An 18,666-nucleotide genomic window follows, 5' to 3' on the forward strand; every position below is an offset into this window, starting at 1 on the left:
AATAATTTTTCAAGTTCCTTCCAAAAGTTTTCTGATGGGTTGGGAATAGCCATTAGTATATGATTTAAAAGAGGTAGAACAAGAGTTTTAAGAACAGTTATCTTCCCAATAGGTGTCAAATATCTCTTACTCCACTGGCTAATAGTGGCTTTCATTTGTCTTAATTTGGGTTCATAATTGAATCTTTCAATTTCACTTAAATCAACATCATAATGAATTCCAAGTAAGGTAAATCTTGTACATCCCCACTTAAGATTATACTCATGACTTAATATTTCTTGACTATATTTTTTGGAACTACACATGTGAGTTAAGGCCAGTTCTATGAATTAATGTGAAGAAATAAAGGATTTTTCATCATGATACTATTGTCTTTTTTTAAATTCAATTAACAAGAAATAAAAGAAATTGTTTATCTACTATGAAGTACTAGAGGTCTACTTTTCCTACACATGTTTACTTATGACGTCACTAGTCACCTGACGTCACCTTGCCCAGATGAATGAAACCAACTTCTCAGGCAAAAAACAGACTGGCGCAAGGGCATACTGGACATAAAAAAACTAAATCTTTGCACCGATATATTCAAATAGCTTTGCTTTAACACACCTTTGCTGCGCAAATCATTTTCTTTGTTTCAAAATATATGAAATTCGGACATAAACACGTACAACAACACAAAAATCATAGACTTTTCTCGTTTACCTACCTCCAGTTAGTTAATCCCGTTACTCTCAACATTTGCGCAGCATTTTCCATTTACAGCATTAAATTGACTATCAATAAATGTCAAATTTTAAAAAAATTAGATAGGGTATGCCCTTGCGCCATTCCGTTTTATTTCTGCTGTCCGAGATTTTTGACTTTCTACAAACAATACAAACGCACTAATGATCTGGATTAAATCTATTATTAGACGAAACAGGGGAAGTAATATATGCGGGAAATTTAAACACGATTTCGTATATCTAAGACAAAAAGCGATAAGATACACTTTACTGGAATACATATAAACTTTTTTTCTTAAATCATAGTTTTAACTTCATTGGCTCTTTACATTATAGGTAAATGAACTCTTCACCATTCCCGCTAAGTTAGCCATTCATTACTCGTTTCATCTCCAGAGTTTACTCTCTATGCAAAAATCATTTTCTTTCACAAGCTATCAGTATTATAATAAACCTTTTAAATTGTCAATATTTTTTCATTATAAATTGAGGTATACAAATGTTCATATTCAGCTGACTTAATTGAGCAGCAGCAAGATTCACCTTTTATTAAATAATGTTACACACATAATTTAACGCACAAATACATTTTTAAAAATAATTTATTCATCTTTATAAAATTCATCAGTATTTATAAATCAATTACAAAAAACCAAAAATATGAAAATACATTTAAATAATAATAAGAACTTTTTTTGAGACTATAAATTCCAAGGCATGCTTCTACCAATGACCTTTAGACGGAATCAATGAGAAGAATGGTTATTCTTCAACCTAAAATTCTTTGGCAACCATAAACATTCCTGGCAGTATGCAATATCATCTGTAAGTCATTTATCAACTTTTCATCATGAACCTCTGTCACTTCGCAAAAGTAATTATTGGTAGATCCTCAAAAGATTCTTCAGCTATTAACTACTGGAACAACTATGTCAATGGCAGCCCCCAACTGCAGAATAATGTACCAAAGTATGACACCACCATTAGTGAAAATCAGAGATATCTATTCTATACTCAAGTCATGCATAAATATCCAAAAATGTACATCAGTAAAAGTCAGTTTCATCGCAAAGTCTCACGAGTTCAAACCTATCTCACCAGTTCAAAATTTTTCAAAAATTCAAATAAATCTGGGGAAAAAAGATCTTTCATTGAAACATACAGTTTAGTCTCCTGGCTTCAGCTCTCTGAATCAGAACGAAAATCTCATGAACTATGCAATTGTCAAAAATGCCAGCAAACAGAATCTGGGTTACACGCATCTGCTACAAATGAGACCATACAGTTTGAAAAATTGTCCTCAAATGTTACCAATTCCATGATGTCAGATAAAATTACCTCCCCTGAAATAACAAACAAGAAAGTTCAAAAGTTCCTAAACACTTTAAATCCCTTATTAAAACAGAAGTTGGATGTAGATTTGAAAGAATGTGTTGAAAAAACATTCCACCTAGAACCAAAAGAAAATTCAACAGAAAAACAAAAACAAAATGTTAAAAAGCTTAAAGAAAACAACTACAAAATGCAAGACACATTGTTCAATCCAAACAATGATGTAGACAATTTTTTGTGTACGGGTAGTTCATACAGTCAATACGAAAGAGAAAGAATGAACAAGTATTTTGAAACTCCAGAATCTGCAAAAAAATCTGCTGAAAAAAATTCTAACAAAATAAAACTGGGTTTGAAAAAACAGAAAAAACACCATGGGAAGTTTGAAAAGTACTCATTTAACAAAAAAGCTTTTCTACTTGAATTAAAAGAAAACAAAGGTGAAAATGTGAACTGGACAGCATTAGGGAAAAAATACAATATAACTAACAAGGCAGGAATTTTTCCTTCAAATGCTGGTCAAATTCTCAAGCAGTTTGCTTCTGAAAATGGTATTAAAACACAGATATTCAATCCACAAAAAATTGTAAGTGGTAGGGACATTATACAAAGAGTCAGGAGAAAGTACCTCAGAGTACGTGGACTAGCTGTGCCTCATCAAAGACCAGCCAAAAAAATCAGAAAAACCCTAGAGCAAAAAATTAACGATGGTATCTACGATATTGGTATTTGTATTGCCCCAAAAGTTTTTGATACCAACAAAATAAACAACACGGGTGAGCTTGTTGTGAATCAGGAAGAGATATATGGTCGGAAGTTTACTCTCCTTAAGATCAGGGAGCAATCACTCAACGAACAGGAAACGCTGGGAGTCTTGAGGAGTACATCAGATGAGGAATACAGCTCTCTTCCACCTGCAGATGTAATAAAGAAACTGCATGAATATGGTAGGTAAAATATTAAATGTATTAAAATAGTTCAAGTTGATATCTTGAACAAGAGATCTAAGGCCCTTCATTGTAAAGACAAGAGACCCTTGGGCTACCTTACTCACACAAGCTCTTTGGCTAGTAGTTCAGTATTGAAAAGTTTTAACTTTAAAAGTGTTCCGAAACCTACTCCTAAGGGAACAGGGAAAGGGGGGGGTATGATTTGAACATCACCAAGTGACTAACTGAGGATGCTTCCATATTTCTTTGACATTTGATGATTTTATAAGATTTATTTCCTACAAATTTTATCTTTTATTGTGGCCTGCAAGCCTGTCTCCAGAGGACACGACTTTAACAATCTTTATCTACACTACTCAAAGACGCTTCTATATTAATGATTTTATCATGATTTTGTTGTTTTTCAGAAGATTGTTAATGATCTTTCTTACATATTCCTAATAAAACTTTGGTTGCCTGTTGTGTCCCTTCTCTACCCAGGGAGTCATGATTTGAACAAACTTGAAAGTACACAAATTTGATGCTTCCATATAAATATGCCCAATCACAACTTTGCTGTGTTTGAGGAAATGTTTAAAGATTTCCACTACATATTCCTCTGTAACACTTCCTATGTAAAACTTTGATCTCTTACTATGGACCCACCTTACACCCCCCTAGGATCATAACATAAATCTATACTATCTTAGGATGGTTTACCCCTTAATATGACTAATTATGCTTGTGCTATTCTTAAGAAGTGTATTTTTAAAAGACATTTTCCTGTATATTACAACTATGTAAAAATCTGATCACTTATTGCGACCCACCTCTAGCCCTGTTGGAAGGAGAAGGGTGTCATGATTTGAACAGTACAACAGGAAAGAAACTGTCAACTGACAACATCTCTATATGGTAGAAAGTAATATGGTAAACTATCAAAACTTAAGTATTGTGACATATTTACAAGCTTTTGCATAGGGACTACAGTCCCTTCCTTTCGAGTTTACCAATTTGTTCTGCATCTGACTAACATTAAGATAAAGCCTAGATAAATAAATAGTGTGACGACCCTAAAATATACGAGCTCCCTGAAAAATGTATCCACCTATATCTTTCCAGAATTAAACAATTCTGTTTCACTATTAAAAATCCTAATCTTGATCACTTTTGTGTTTGACAAAATGCATATTCTATACACATTAATCAGAAATGTTTTAACAGTGATTTCCCCAGGAAAAAACATCAGCTTTTTTGCTAATAAAATGTAAAAATAAAATAATTATACCTCTACAGTAAACAGCCATCAATGGTCTGAAGTGTAAAGCTGTGTAATACATATGTATGTGCAAGAAGACCCTCTCAAACACAGGTATATTATCATAGGCAGATCTAGAGGGGAAATGGGGATCTGGACCCCCCACCCCCTGGAATTTGCAGAGTTAGAGTATGTATATGCTGAAGCAAATAAAAAATGACTTTGGATCCCCCTAGAAAATGTGGACCCACCATGAAATAGGGTTTTTCACGTTTAGGAATGGACTTTACCTTTTCTATTTTAAGAAATTTACTGGGCTGGAAATTTTTTGACTGGGGTGGATCCCCCCCCCCCCCCCCGGAAAAAATTCCTGGATCCACGCCTGGTTTTTGAGAAAAGGGGAAGGGGGGTCATCAACTTTAAAGTCAGTCAACGGCTTCCTACATGTACGTGTCTGTAAAAAGTTAAATGATACTAGTGCTTACATTATCATGAATGAAATTTTTCTCCATTTAAGTGCATCTTAAACAACCAAAATGGTTCTACAAGATTTAGAAATTGTAGACTGTCCAAACTGAAAAATCAAAATGTTGAATTTGCATCCAAACCAGAACATTCTCATTATCCAAACCGTAATATATTTGCTACGGGTACATAAAATGAAACACATTTTTATTCATTTTTTTGTAAGGAAAACAAATTAAAATTTCAATGCCTTATTCATAAAATGTTTTTCCTTTCTTTTGTTCACTTCAGATTTTAAATATACATGTATATATATTAAGTATGATTTTAACAATCACAAATGAAAATTTACTAAATGGGTAGGAATGTCATGTGCTTCAATAAAAAATCGCATTGATGAGTAATTTAAATACACTCTAAAAACAAAATTAAAACACATCATTTTGATAACCAAAATGTCTATTAAATTTTGATAAAAAACGAATAAATAATTTAATATTTACCGAAATATCAACCGGGAAATGATACACAGAATTCACCGTTCGTACATTTTACACCATTTTCACTTCATCCAAATATGTCACAACCGGCACGGATACACAATAGTGCTACCTACTTTCCCTATTTTTTTCTCAGGTCTGAATAAGAAACACACTATTTATTTACCTTGGCCTAAATGTCAAACTTCATAACTCAAATAAAAGTCTGGGGAATTAAATTGTTCAGATATACAGAAAGACTATAAGACAGACTTTTAGCACCATACCATAATATGACCAAGCAGAGACACATTACATATTAATTAACTAATTTAGGCATTTGTCTAAGTAATGAATAACATTCCATAAATGTTTTTTTTCTTTACTTTAAACACTTGCTCAGTTTTAGTAACATGTAATGCTATCTGCAGGGCATACAGCATGTTCACAAGCCAAGACTTCTTTTGGTTAGCTAGGTACCCAATACAGGAGAACCCAGCAAACAGAAAAACACCCTGATCTGCAAAAATGATCATGACATTCAAATTTCAACCAACTGATCTGAAAATATAATTGAATATATTACCTGGGTTCAATCCATTATTTGATTTCCTACAGACAATGTCTATATTCCACCACATCACAATTTCCTTATTTTTCGATGAGCAAATGACCCCTGCAGATGAGCACAAGAAGTTAAAATATCCAGGTGGCACAATGGATTTGCTTCCCATAAAATAGGTCCATCTCCATACTTCTTAAATATAAAGTGAAATTAACATCATGAATATAATTTCTACTCATATGAATTGAAGGAATATCATAATGAACAAAATTCTTTTGCTGATATTCACCATATGAAAAATAAACCTCACTAACAGGCTGTTAGATTCATTTAAGCAACTTATCAGATTTCTTTTTAATCAATATGATAAAGTCATTTAATAATATTAATTGTTCCATGTCAGTCTACCCTACTTAAACAACACAAGGCCAATTGACCACAATGCTTGTCCAAGTCACCTTTGGCAACATATAACCAATGCTGAAACAGCAAAACATGGAGATGCTTCAATATGAATATTGCCCGGTTGTTCTGAAAGACGAGATTCTGGAACTTTAGTCTGTTCAAATAACCCACCCTTATCCTATATTTTGAGAAGAAACTGCACACACACAACTTTGGAATGTTTCATTATTAATATGAATTAGTGTGGCTCTCTTATCACTGAAAGGATTTGTTCCTACAAATCTCCTTGTAAAACTCTTCGAACTAAACTGAATTTTCACTACCTGAGGATGCATATATTAACAATGTAGTCCTGTTGTTCTTCAGGAGATTTTTCCTATATACTCAAAGTACACATTACTTGAATTTCCCATTGTGGCCCCACCCAACCCTACAATGCCCTGATTTGAATAAACCTGAGATATATTTCTGGATCAGTCATTCTTCATTGTCGATATTTTTGAAAGATCCCACTAAATTTTCACCAATTCCTAATTATCTCCCTTCGACATAGTGTCTCATCCTTTCACCAAGGATGGTTTGAGGCAAGTTTAGTAGAAAATGCTACTAGTGATTCTGGTGAATGTCAAAAATGTAAAAAGTTTACATTCAGACAGATAGACAAAAGACAAATTGTAACAAGGAAAACTTGCACAAGCTTTTCAGCTTATGTTCACAAGTAATAAAATGTATATAAATTGACAGAACTTTTCAATACCCTTCAGTACATTCCCCTCTTCAAAATCCTTCCAATTCCTTCAATGACATGTCCTAAAAAGATAATGAATACAATAAATATTAAATTTCTTTGCATACAAATCAAGAACAAGATGTCTGTGAGCCAATGCTCACTTGTAATACCCCCTCTCTGATGTAAATATATATGCTCACACGAATCTCACTACATGGCATGCCTAAACAAGAGTGTGCTAAAATTTTCCGCATCTGTGATAAGTAGTTGCTGAGAAAACTGCAATGAAAATTTGTCAGACAAATATACACACAAGGGTAAAACAGTATACCCCCCTCTTGTCTGAGCAGGGGTATAATAACTCTTTGTAAATAATTTTGTCTTTTATTAAGATTCATTGCATGCTAACATGCTAATATAATCTTGTCTTGACATTTTAACTTCATTCACATGAGAATATAAATTGATGAAGCCGTTAATAACTCTAGGGTACCCACATCTTGCTGCAGTATGGTATTACTATATAATTCTTTCCAAGACAACTACTCAATGCAGAATTTCTGTTTCAGGGAAAGATGAAACTGGTTCTCACATTGAAAACTTGACCCTTCTTAAGTCTACAGAGAGAACAAGACATTGGAAGTGCTGGCACGACCATTCAGACATACTAAATCATACGTATGTTAATTTCATGGTTTCTTGCATTTATGATCCTGCCGTTTTTCTTTCCAACGAGGAGTTCAGAAAAAAGTTTCCCTACAAAAAACATGATGTTCAGTCTATAGTAGAAAAGCCTCACCTTTACATACTTGGCCAATCCGGTAGCTCGGATAAGGATCAGCTCACATATGTAAAAACCAGGACAGATGACCTAAAGGAGATCAACACTCCAGTAATCTGCAAAACTACAAATGCTCCATATCAAGATGTGTTCCGTGTGTTCAGTGGAGATAATCCTGCACGACAGTTCGAATCGGGACATCAAAGGGGAGGACATTACAGTTGTTTATGTGGGGTTCATGTGGACAGTCATCAAAATTTAGAGTGCTGCTTTAGACAACCTGCAAAATCACTGCAAGCAAGACTTGACCTGTTCAAAAATGGCATTCAGTGGCAAAATTTTAACATCTCAACCAATCCGAACCCATTTGTACACCTCAAAGTCCAACAAATTATTGATGAGCTAGATGAGCGCAGGCTGGATATTTTGGACACAAGGAAAGAGAGCGTTTCTAAACAACTTGCAGAACACTTGGAGGGAATACAAAGGCCACCTGCCCTCTTCTGTACAAGTATAGAAAGTCAAAATCCTCTAAAAGATCTAAATCTAGAGAAGTATGAAGTTTTAATGTGTGAGCCTCTTCATGATCTTTCAAACATGGTCACCAATTTAATTACGGAGCTTCCATACCATCTATCAAACAAATCAATACAGAAAGAATATGAGATATTTAGCAATATCACAATTGGGGATAGAAATCAAATCAGGGGGTCTGATGCCAGATTATATGCATTAAAGTTAACAAAGTTTACACAAACAAAGCATGATGAGGGCAAAGTCAGTGAGCAGGTTGTTGACTTATGCAATTCCTTGACAGATATCATTTCAATTGCATACAGCAAAGAAGATGCCAGAAATCCACGACAAATTCTGCGACTCTACAACCAAACATTCATTTTTGGTCACCTTTGTAAAGCAGTCATAGGAAACCCAATCAAAATGTCAAACAGAAAGTTCTATGGATCACATTTTCATAGTCTTGTTACACATGCTCCTGAAATATACCGTCTCTTTTGCTTACGCTCCATTCTTGCAGAAAATGAAGAAAGAAGCTTTGGAACCTTGCGCAATATTTCCCTAAATACCAGCGACAGAAAACCAGCACATGTTCTAAAAAATGCAATAATCAGATATAATGCCCAGCAAAATACTCCAGTCAAACCAGACTCCTTTCAGCATCAAGATTCCGTCATTAGTAAGCAGGCCAAATTCCTTCCAACCAGAGGTCCAACAATTTTCAAAAAAAGCTTCATCAATGCCAGGATGTCACTATTTCAAAGCCATCTTGAAAGGATTGCTGATTACTTGGAACTTGGAGAAAATGTTTGGTGGAGCCAAGATGACACTAGTATTATCTTCCATGACTGTCCAACGAATGAAGTGCACTCTCTGCCTCAGATCTTACATTTTCGTACATTTATGGCATCAGATGTCCAAAATTACCTAAAGGAAAAATGGGAGATATGTGTACAACAATTTACAGAGGGTGAACTTCAGCTACCAATCCAGAGGATAAAAAGATTACAGAATGGAAAACTGAAAAAAATCTACAACACTGGGAAAGGTACAATATTATTTTTCACTCAGACAAATTGTTTAGAAGTGAAAGAAACACTTTTATGCAATGAATATAGTAATACTTCAACAAATAAGAATCAGGAGTGTCTGACTAGACTGTAGCTCTACTGGTTTATGTTTCAGACACTGAAAGGAAAGAGTCACATAGTGCTGCTCATTCCAGTACAAATGAACATGAAAGATTGACCAATGCTGACTTGCACAATGATGAAAATGCTGGGATGCCAGACCAGCATCCAGAGATAGCTGTTACTGGTAATTTTTGTCGTAAGATAATACCTAAAAGTTAAATTAAAATAATTTCCATTATCAACAACTTTTAAATATCTTTCAGCTGAAGTGCATTTGGAAGATAACACTTCATTGAATTTGGATGCTTACACTGAAGAAAATGTTAAGATATCAGACCCACACCCAGAGATAGATGTTCTCGGTATATTATATCTTAGAACATTATACTCATATTAATTTACTAAATTTATTTAGTTCAATTAAAATAATTTCCATACTTAACAACTTTTACATTTTTCAGCTAAAGTGCATTTGGAAAATGCAACTCCACTGTATCCTCTATATACAGAAGAACATACGAAACTTTCACACCCAGAAGAGGACACTGACTTATGCATTGATGAAAATGTTGGGATGCCTGACCCACTCCCAGAGGAGATACCTAACCCACTCCCAGAGGAGATACCTGACCCACTCCCAGAGGAGATACCTAATCCATCCCCAGAGGAGATACCTAACCCACTCCCAGAGGAGATACCTGACCCACTCCCAGAGGAGATACCTAATCCACTCCCACAGATAGCTTTTACTAGTAAGATTTATCTAGATTCCTAACCCATATTCTTATGGGTTTCAACTTTCTATACACTTACTGTCTTTAAAGGATCCAATTTATTAATGGTAGGTAACTTTTTTGTTTCAGATGAGGCAGATTTGGGAGGTATGCTGGCGACTGTTAGGCCACACCACATCACAGATGCAATTGTTCCCTTGTCATCAGGAGATGAACACCATCCAAACCTAAAGAAGTTTATTAAAAGTATAATATTACATGGTACAATTGTAAGACATTAAAGTTTCTAAAAGCCAATATATAAAAAATTCTAAATGTACTCAAGAACTCTTAAATCTTTTAGCTGATGTGCATTATGGAAATGCCCATTCACTAGATGCTGCACATCCAGATGAACATGCCAGAATTTCTTATCCAATCCCAGCAGAGGATGCTGCCTTTCACACTTGTGAAAAGGTTAAGATGTCAGAACAACACCCAAAAATAGCTGTTACTGGTACATTACTTTTGAGATAATACTAACTACCCATATTAACATGATTAATGTTTCTAAAATCTTGATTCAAATTATTTCCACAAACTTTTGTATCTTTCAGCTGAAGTGCAGTTTGGAAATGCAACAATTTCTTGTCCACATCCAGTAAAGGATGCTGACTTACGCAACGCTAGGGTGCCAAACCCACAGCAAGAGATAGCTTTTAGTGGTATATTATTTCAAAGATAATTTTTAATACCCATTTTAGTAAAAGTTTAAAATAGTTTTCAGGTTTAATTTCTGTTTTACATTTACATCAGTTTCACCTTTCTGGTTCTTTAAATGTTAGTATTTTCTTAATTATCTCCCCTTGAAATAAGGTGTGGTCCTTCTATTAAACAAACTTGAATCCCCCTTAATATCCAAGGATATTTTGTGGCAAGTTTGGTTGATTTCAGTTCAGTGGTTCTAAAGAAGAAATTGAAAATGTGAAATGTTAACAGACAAAATAAGCCACACAACAGATGATTTATTAAATGGACAATCCTTGAATAAAAAAGCTCACTTGACCTTTTGTTCAGGTGAGATAAAAACTGTTTAATTTAACATTTCCTAGTACATGTGCGCTCTTTAATTTTTACATTTTAGAAGAAAATGACCACGAACCTTCAAAGAAGGATTTTTTAATGAAGAAACCCCACCAACAGAAATTTGCATTTGTTCAACATCACAAGTCTCAATCAAAATTGGCTGACACAGCAGAAGACAAGATTTGTCACTCTAGTAGAGATGTTGATAATACAGGTAATGAAAAGGAGTATTTATTTAACCATTTTATCAGTTGATTCAAGACCTTGTCTTTTAGAAACTGATCTTAAAAGGTACTCCCTTTTATATCTGAATGCTGAACATATTTTCAAAGTATCATGGTGTGAAAATAAAGACACTGTCCGACAACCAGCATGCTGATACAGAAATCAAATATTAATAATACTATTAAGCTATTTTCTCAGTGCAGTGTGGTTTAAGACTAATTGGCTAAAATAGTCACCAAGGATTATGATTATTTGTATGTTGATTATACTCACTCTGAGATATACATACACTAGGATGGGTACTGCACCAGGATAAATGGATTAATATACTCTTGGGTATACCACATCTACAAAATGATAATTTATTGTTTATATGGTATGTAAATTAATTTAAGCTGTAAATAATTTTTATTTATATATTTTCAGGAATGCAACAGCTGTTACAACAAAATAAGAGAAAGGGGTTGAAAACAATTGTTACTCATAAAAAAATTGAATCAGGTATTCAATACTAGTAGTCATTCTACAAATCTTAATCTCATGTGAACAATTTTCTTCAAGCAGTATTACTTATTAGGTTTGTTACTCAGGTAGTACCTGTCTACTAGTGATTTTTGGGGGGCCAAAATGCAACCGATATTCGGCTGTTTCCCATAACAAAAATTATTGAGTATTTTTACCCAATTATAAATTTGTTTTCCCCAATTTCAAATGTAATGCAATAACAGTAAAATATTAAACATGGCTGACAAACTTTAAATACATTTCTTCGATTTTATTCTCCAAACCCATGCATATACATAAGATTTTACAAATGTGTAAAACAGTATCCATTTCAAGCTGATATGTATATAATATACAACAGTGCTATACCGTTTCAAGATACAAACCTTGATGACAAATTTAGTTTGCCATTATTAATACAGGGTCAGGCTAATTACAGGAAATAGCCAAAACTAAAGGATTTTACTAAAATCAGAAAACCACAAACAGTAGAGGTGTTCTGTGCACTAGCAGTTTACTACATAGGGAGTCCTAAAGCTGGCAGATTATTTTTTTTAAATTAATTTAAACAATAAGTAATTCCAAGAAAATAAATAATACTATGTATACAAGGTGTGACTAATATAAACAATGTTCCCATTCTAATATATATTTAATGTTTTAATTTTTTTAATTAAAAAAAAGGTTTGTTTTATCAGATTTGAACTAAACCTCAAACACAAATCTTTTATGCAATTTTTATCTTTCTAATTTACTGTAAATGATTTTTCTCCAAGTTGAGGAAAAATATCAGTGATTTTTTCCAATTCAAAAGGAGGGGTGGTAGTTTTAGAAAAAAAAACACTGCCTACAGATGTATATAAGATTGAACAGTCTCAAAGAAAGCAAGGCAAAGCCAAACCATTCACATTGTATGAGATTGATCAAAAGCATGTGATCTCCATTATCCAATGAAAGAGCATATAAATTCTAGTTTGAGGCCCCAAAAAATATACATGGAGACTTCTTCCAAATTTAACATTATGAACTCATCAAACATTTTCATTTTCAATTAATAAGTCTGTGATATGTTCACAGGGGGAAAAAGAAGAAATGAAAATTCAACATTAAATGAAGGTAAGTTATTATAACCTCCCAACCTTTCTTTTTTGATTTTACAAGAACACATAGATTTACCTGTCGTGACCATTGGGGGGGTGGGGGGATAACAAAATAATACATTACTCTAATCTTTCATTGTAGATCATTTGAAACTTGGATCAGTGAAATGCAAAAAAAGATTGTTCCATGAAGACAGAGGTATTACACAATTATTTCTCTTTAATAAATTCCCTAAATAATAGAATGCCTTGGGCTTAAACCTTACGCAGTATTTATTTGATTTGATAAAATATACTTTTTTTTTAAATAAATACCATGTGTATTGTCAAACTTCATTTCCATGATTAAAGAGTTGCCCACATGGCACAGTGCTTTAGAGTTGCGAACCTTATGTTGTGGGTTCGAATCCACCTGTGAGATGTGGATACCGGTTCTTCCAATGAGACTGTATAAACAGAGGTCCCATGTCGCAGTAGGTGCTGGCATGAAAAAAATCCCTCACTGTTCAATGGCCCTGGGTGCTGAGTATATGTCAAAATTTGCAGCTCTCCACCAAAGCCTGTGGTATTCTGAAAATATTAACATTATTCAAATAAAATAAAAGGTTGATTTACCCTCTATAGTATTATGGTACTAAAGATGATAAAAAGAAATTTTACCTCTCAAAAATTATATAAGTGTATATCTCTGTTGAATGTTGAATTTCATTAATTAAACATTTTTTTTTAATTTGCATGATTTATTTTAGGCCAAATTCTTAACACAGAAACTCTGGTGGAGAGGATCTTGGGAGCATCACCTGAAGTTGAAGACTTCAAGAAGTATAGGCGCTTGTCTAAATGTCATCCCAAAGACAAGTTTATCTCTGCCTCCTTGGATCAATCACTGGCCAAAATTCAAACTAAAATAAGTAAAAGACAAAGAGAATTGAAAAATATGTTGCACAACATGTCAAATGACCGAACTGAAAAGAACGAAATTCAGTTACTTAAGAAACATGCTGAAACCCTCTTGTGCCATTGGGGGATTTACTTTTTCTAAAGATAAGAGTGAAAGAATTTGTCTTTATCTCATAAATGTGTTTATTATCAATACTGGACACCAGTTTTTCCCAGTAATTTTATGGTTTCACATATAACCCATATACTATCATCTACTTTTCTCACATAAAAATATTTTTTGATAAAGTAAAGATTATTTAAATAGTTCAATGAAATTAAAATTCCATGCTCACAAGAGGAAAATGTATTCCTTTTAGCATAAAACCTAATTTTTTTTAATTAGGACTTATAATAATATAAAATAATATACATGCATGGTATTAAAAAAAAACATAAGTATCTAATCAAAATGTATTGACTGAACAATGTTCACCTAAAAAGCATTGAAGAGATTTTGCTAGATCTTGTTCATTAGCAGAGTTAACACAGATCTGATTTTGATTCTCAGCAAAGGCTTTAATAATCATTTTTCAAGAATGCTTCATACTTATTACTTTTATATTTTCTGATTATCAAATTATGCATTCAATATATTGACAGCACTTAATATTGAATAGTGCTACAATTCATGGACAATAATGTAAAACATAAGAGTGTATTATTAAATCATCATACTTTCCTTACTTCTGACATTGTAATATATGCACATGCATTCATTCAATTTCTTCATGCATATAGGATGATAATTCTTTTGACACCTGGCAGTGGCCTAACAAGATGGTAGACCTTGAATATCAATTTCAACAAGTACACAAAAAGTGAAACTTCTTTCATTAATAAGATTTGAGTTTTTGAAAATAGATATGAGACAGTAAAGAATTTAATTTTTTTCTGAAAAGTACAATTGAGTGTGCATAGGCAGAGATGTGTTCTAAACAGGCTAATAAAAAAACATCTAAGATGTGTTGGATAAACACAGTGGCTGTTTTCGCTGAAAGACAATGCGTGTGAAGAAGTTACATGTACTAAATATTACAAAGTATCTGTCAATGTTGAAAGGCATACTCAGGTGGAAAATTTCCACATATCGTACTGAAGTAGTTATGATTGATGTACAAAAATTCAAGTACTTAACAAGATGTATGATTTCTTTGCTAATGTACAAGACAATACTTTATTAAAATGTTCATTGTATAATAGTCCAACCCCCCCCCCTCCCCAAATGAAATCTCCCACTTGACACGAGCTATTTTTCATACCCCGAATCTGAAGATGTGTGGAGGTGTTACTGTTTTTGTCCTCTCTGACAATCTTATTCTCATTTCAGTAATAAACTTTCAACTTCTTATAACTTTTGAACCCAAGAATGTAAAGATTGAATTTACATTTGGCAAAGTTTTAAATATTCATAATTCATGATTTAGCAACTCTAGGCCTGAGTATCGCAAGCTACCTAACGATACAATACATATCACGATATGGTCATGCGATACAACATGTATCATGATACAGCTGTCAACAATTAAATTAACTGATATCTTTACATATTCTTGCTTGCTAACCTCCACAGTTATAGAAAATATATAAGATTATCTTGAGAATAACCAAAGTTAATTATAGGTGTACTTACAGTTTTAGCATTGCATTTTTTCGATGCTACCTTGTTTTCAATCATTTTGTAACATTAAAATTTCTTAGTTTGCATGTAGAATTTTCAAATAAGACAATGAATTTTAACTTGTACTGTATCACGATACATGCATGGCCTTACGATATGCGTATATATAGTGAGACCTTGTGATCAATATGATCGATGTACGGCTGTATTGTTACACCTCTAATAAATAGAGTACACTTTGTTTGAAAACCCTATATCGTGTTTAAAAGTTCATTAATGTTGCACACAAATTAAGGCAGTTATATTTACATGAGGCTTGTAAAACATCAACTCACTGAGCTGCCTCTTGCATAAATTCCACTACATGGTAATGCTGCATTTACGTTGAAAATCGATCTCTCTCAAAGCGGGGACCCCTGATTGTTTATAAAAAATTGTTTCTTACCTTTTAAATTAGCATTTTTATATACCATAGACAGACAGTAATCTTTAAAACTTAACTAACATGGAAAAAATCAAATACAGAATATAAGTGTGTTTACCTAGAAATTCATTTATTTAATTATTTTGGAGTATCGCAGTTTCTGTGCCTAATAATTTTCAGACAGGTGCGGTGGGAGTATATACACTGTACAGTTTGCCATTCATTCATCCAGGTTGGGCACAGTTCCTTTTTCGAGAAAGTATTACTATAAAACGGGATTATTCCTCTTTTCAGTAATAAAAAACATTACTGTATACTGGAATTTTCGTCTTATTTTTAAAATAATGCCCCAAATCTGTTTATTAAATAAAAAGTGCATGAAAAATATGATATGATGTGTTTAAACTTCATTAAACCAACCTCGCTGACAAAAAAATTCAGCTCTTTAGTGCTGCAGACAGGAGTAAGATGATATTAAATCGTACAACATCATGAGTATTCTTCATACGGATATGAATATTTCCCTTATAAGTATATAATTATTTGTTCCAAAACGGAAAATTTCATAGCTTGGTTTCGTGGAAGTGACATCTTTTGAACATGCATAGGAATTTAACCTCACGTGCAGCAGTAATCCACGACTTTTACTTTAATTTTCCCTGTACAGTTGATAAATGATACAAAAAGTATGGAATCTTACAGGGGCATTCATTCTAAAACCATCTTTGAAAGACTATCTTTAAAAATCTTTTAAAATTTAGTATTTCAAATAAGTATATTCATCTGTAAAAGAAGCAGTGGTATTAAAAATTATTTTAACGATGTCTTTGAAAGAAATGATATAAATGAAATTAGAACGAATAATTTCATGAACGAGTTAGCGAGTGCTGAACGTATTCAATCTCACAATTTTAACACAGATAAGCTTCCGTAAGAAAATTATATTGTAGAAATATTTCATCACTCTTTTTCAGCTTTTTGCAGTGATAAATATTGTAGGTTTGAGCATACATACATTTAATAGACTATAAATATTTAGAGAATGAGAAAATATTCTTGCACTTAATCATTATTCAAAGCAAACACAAGAATAGAGGGTAAACGAGTGAAAATTCCCATATACAGTAATGTTTTTTTTTATTACTGAAAAGATGAATAATCCCATTTTATAGTAATACTTCCCCGAAAAAGGAACTGTGCCCAACCTGTTCATTAGGGTGCCTGTGTTGTCATTCAAATTGTGTTGAATTTATTACACCTGTACAGTATTCTGAAATTTATCAGTTTATTTAAATTTTGATGATAATTGACTCTCTTAGGAAGAAGTATTTTGTTTATTACATTTGCTCTTTATTTTCTTTCAGCATTGTCAAAGTCTAAAGAAAAACAACTGTTTACTCTCTGCCTCGTTTTCAATTTCAACACGTGCCTTCAAAAATGCTTTACCAAATCATGTCAACATTAGATATTTGAGTATTTTAAAGATGTTTTATATCACTAGAATAGTCAGATATCAATGGACTAATCTAATCATGCTTCATCTCAAACATGAAAATGAAATGGTGTATTTTGTGACACATACAAGTGTAATACAACGTAATACTCGACATCCCGTTTTCAGTTGGTTTTAATTAGGCTTAGACATATTAGATACTTATATAATTACAGAAATTACACATTTATAAAATGTGCAACATTATTCTATGTAAATAAAACAATATTTTTTTGCTGTTAACCTCATATAGAGCAAACAGAGTTGTAAATACGTAACTGCCTCGTTATCAAGATTCACCATGTGCTCTTCCCATTCACAACAAATAAACCAAAAATATTTATATATATACCTTTACTATGGAATTTCTTTAATATACTGCATCTCCTGCATTCTTACAGCTGTCACAATTTTCTTGACAAGGCATACATCATGTCCATTAAGGCTTGTGAAAACACACTTATTTCCGTCATTCTTCTTCATCTCGCAGGGCTCCACGAGGCTTTGTCAAGCGTTACAGGGACGTTGACTTCCAGTCAGACGACAAAGAAACTTTCCACCGTTTTATTCACAAGCGATTTTTTTTATATCATAATGATAGAAATTTATTTAAAAAAAAAATAATAAAAATATTTAAATACGTATTTGGACAATAATACGACAGAGAATTTCTTATTCAAGAATCTGTTATACTCGTAAGTCATGGGCGTGGCTTCACGTCAAAATCCTTTGTGACGTCATAATTCATTTACATTGACACGCCTACACAGTGCCTTAACTTACTTGCGTAATCCAAACTGCATGGGATTTTGAACAATTGATATATAAACCAGACATTTCTGAAAATTTCTTTAATATTTTCATTACTTCTGTCAGTGATTCTTTACTACCATCTAACAGAATTGAAGTATCATCTGCTAATTGTGATATTTTCTTTTCCATGTTCTTTACAGTTATTCCCTTGATTTTTTTATTTTTTCTTATCAGAATTTCTATAATTTCTGCACAAAAGATAAAGATATAGGGTGATAGAGGATCCCCTTGTCTACATCCTCTCTGAAGTTAAAACTTTGTGAAAAGTTACCACTCTGATTAATCGTGGAACTTATATTAGTATAAAACAATTTCAACCATTTCTGTATTGAGGGAACAAAGTTAAAAAACTGCAGGGAGTTCTGAATGAATTTCCATGAAATGGTATCAAAAGCTTTCTCAAAGTCAATCAATAGCAACAAGCCTGG

At 33.0% G+C, this 18,666-nt stretch overlaps 1 long non-coding RNA gene across 4 annotated transcripts; it reads right to left on the reverse strand.

The window, feature by feature from the left end:
- Positions 1-1,312: 1,312 nt before the first annotated feature.
- LOC133191885 (uncharacterized) lies at positions 1,313-17,898 on the reverse strand. 4 transcript variants are annotated; one of them, XR_009721759.1, is made up of 9 exons: positions 17,778-17,898; positions 13,750-13,851; positions 13,338-13,519; positions 11,619-11,692; positions 10,135-10,282; positions 7,691-9,115; positions 6,919-6,971; positions 5,778-5,945; positions 1,313-2,974 (listed from the first exon to the last, which is right to left on the reverse strand). It is a non-coding gene; the product is annotated as an uncharacterized LOC133191885 (long non-coding RNA). The 4 variants fall into 4 exon arrangements; XR_009721756.1 differs by having other exon boundaries at positions 5,778-5,948; XR_009721757.1 differs by having other exon boundaries at positions 5,778-5,948; positions 7,484-9,115.
- Positions 17,899-18,666: the final 768 nt, after the last annotated feature.

This window comes from Saccostrea echinata, unplaced genomic scaffold (assembly GCF_033153115.1).
Source record: "Saccostrea echinata isolate AGI-Se365-2 ecotype Australia unplaced genomic scaffold, CSIRO_AGI_Sech_v1 ptg000025l, whole genome shotgun sequence".
Classification (NCBI taxonomy): domain Eukaryota; kingdom Metazoa; phylum Mollusca; class Bivalvia; order Ostreida; family Ostreidae; genus Saccostrea; species Saccostrea echinata.